This window comes from Colobus angolensis, unplaced genomic scaffold (assembly GCF_000951035.1).
Source record: "Colobus angolensis palliatus isolate OR3802 unplaced genomic scaffold, Cang.pa_1.0 Scaffold19, whole genome shotgun sequence".
Classification (NCBI taxonomy): Eukaryota; Metazoa; Chordata; class Mammalia; order Primates; family Cercopithecidae; genus Colobus; species Colobus angolensis.
Window position 1 is genome coordinate 14,427,642 of NW_012115043.1, and position 2,790 is coordinate 14,430,431.

Genomic DNA, 2,790 nt, shown 5'->3' on the forward strand with positions numbered 1-2,790 from the left:
GAGCTGAGATCCGGCCACTGCACTCCAGCCTGGGCGGCAAAGCGAGACTCCATCTCAAAAAAAAAAAAAAAATCTGAGCTTTGAAATTCTCCAAACTCCAAAAGTGTTTGAGTGCTGACATGACTCCACCAGAGGAAGGTTCCACCCATGACCTCCTGTGCCGGGTCGCGGTCAACACCCAGCCAAAGTTTTTGTTTTGTGCGCAAAATTATTTAAAATTTTATATGAAGTTACCTTCAGGCTATGTATATATGGTATATACAAAACATATGTGAATTTCATGTTTAGACTTGGGTCCCATCCCCAAGATATCTCACTTACGTATACGCAAAAGTATTCCAAAAAACAGAAAAAAATGTGAAATCCAAAACACTTCTGGTCTGAAGCATTTCAGATAAGGGGTACTGAACCTGGTTAAAGTATGGAATTTTCTGCATTCTTTTCTTCTTACTAAGTCTTAGAAACACACACAGCACATCTCAATGTAGATTTAATCACATTTCACGCACTCAGCAGCCACAGCCAGTGGCTTCCTTACTAGACAACACATGCCTGAAGGGCAGGGACTCAGTCTCCCCTGTTGCTCTGGGTTCCTGGGCCCAGACAGGAGCATACAGGAGCCAGAGTGGGTGATCAGAACATGGTTATGATGAAAAAAAGTAGAATGTTGGCCAGGCGCGGTGGCTCACGCCTGTAATCCCAACACTTTGGGAGGCCAAGGCAGGCGGATCACGTGAGGTCAGGAATTTGAGACCAGCCTGACCAACATGAGGAAACCCTATCTCTATTTTAAAAAATACAAAAATTAGCCAGGCAAGGTGGCGCATGCCTGTAATCCCAGCTACTCAGGAGGCTGAGACAGGAGAATCTCTTGAACCCAGGAGGCAGAGGTTGCAGTGAGCCAAGATCGTGCCACTGCACTCCAGACTGGGTGACAGAGCGAGACTCTTTCTAAAAGAAAAAGGGAAAAGAAAGAAAAGTAGAATGTTAGCGCATGACTCAGTCACTGGGTACCTCCGGAGCAGGGATGCACAGTCCAGGTGTGTGAGGGGGTGAGTATGTGTCCCTGTGCATTTGCGAGCTTGTGAGTGCCTTTGTAGTGTGCATGGATGAGAGAGTGCAGAGCTCTGAAATTAGATAAGCTGTATCAATCCATCTCTGCCCTTTCTTTTGGAACTTGGCTGTTTTTTCTGTGAAAATGGGGATGGGGACACCTTCTAATCATGGAGTGCAGTTGGGAAGATTCAATGAGATGGTGCACACAAAAGCAGAGGGAGTTGACTGGATAGACGCTTCCTTTCCTCCCTTCCTCCTGCCTTCCAGCTCATGCACTTGGTCACTGAGCTGTGAGTAGAGTGCCCCGTACATGTCAGGCCCCATGGGCACTTGTTCACTGCTGTATTTCCAGCTCTTAGCACAGTGCCTGACACATAACAGGCGCTCAGCATAAATATTTAGTGAGGGAGTGAATGAATGAGTGAATGAATGGGTATCCAGGAGATTGTAGCTGCTGCAGCCGTCAGTGCACCCAGAAACCAGAGGAAGCCTCCCTGTTGCGGGAGAGCCTGGCAGGCTGAGAGGGATGGGCGTGGCTGTGCTGTCCTGGGACCCAGGCTGTGAGCTCCATCCACCTGTGTCCCCACATCTGAGCAGCAGCGGTTTGCGTTGGGTACAGCTGTGGGGACTGCTCAGCCTCCCTGCTAGAGGCAGAGATGGGTTCTTCTGAGGAGAAGATCCTGATTCCTTCCTTATCGTAACGTTTACACCGCAGAACAAGGCCTCGGGGTTCAGGATGTTTGGCATTGGAAATGGGTAAAAGGCATCACCCAAATTTATTTCTAAAATGGGCCTGGAAAAAATGTTCAGGGAAGAATTTATTTTTGCAAGTGGGCTTCTGCCAGACACAGATTGTATCTTTTGGGAAAATGCTGTCCAGGCTAATGAGGGAGGAGAGGCACGAAGTAGGATCGTGTGTTTTACTTCGAGGCCATTGCTAAGCAGGGGTCTGGGGCTGTGAGGGTACCTGGGGGTCCAGGAGGGACTCAGGACCCAGCCCATGGAGGCTGACTAGGGCTGCAAAGGGCATGACCTGACCACTTTTCTCCTGTGGAGGGGCCCCCTCTCTTACTTCGAGTAACATCTCTTCTGTAAAGTCAGGTGGAAAGTGGATTACATGCTGTTGAGTCCCATCTCCAATGTGCCAGGAAACCCTCTATTTAAGGAACGCATGGGTCTCCATCATCTCAAACAGAACCACTTGATGAGCCTGAATCTGGCTCTAGTGCCTCATCCTTGCCATATGAACAGTGGCCCAGGTTCTGCTGAGCAAGGATGAGCTCCCTGGGCAGAGGTCTCTCCTTTGAGGTGAGGAGCAAGCTGACCGCAGAATCCTCAGGGGCCTTAATCCCCCAAGGGCTCTACTGACACTGAAGGTGGCCATGGCAATGCATCTACTTCATAGTAGCTCGTGATTGAAAAATGCATCACAGAGGTCTGGGGAAAGCATCCCAGCAAAGGACCCCGCCTCACTCCCCTTTGCCCTGTCCTCCCTGGGCCTCTTCTGGGTGCTGGGGGAAGGGTGGGTGCAATGCAGCCAGGGTACACAGGGAAGGCGCTATGTCCAGGTTTTGCCCACATTAAGGGTACACCACGAATGTGCCTTTGGCTAGTAGCTTCTTGCTTGTTCACCAGGATCTGGACCCTCCAACCCTGGGAACCCCAGTCTTCACAGTGGCTGTAGCCATTTAGTCTCTACTATCCAGTGTCCTGGTGTAGCCCCAGTCACCACCC

At 50.1% G+C, this 2,790-nt stretch overlaps 1 pseudogene; it reads left to right on the forward strand.

The window, feature by feature from the left end:
* LOC105510684 overlaps positions 1 to 2,790 on the forward strand; it is a 9,561-nt pseudogene that overhangs the window by 1,089 nt on the left and 5,682 nt on the right.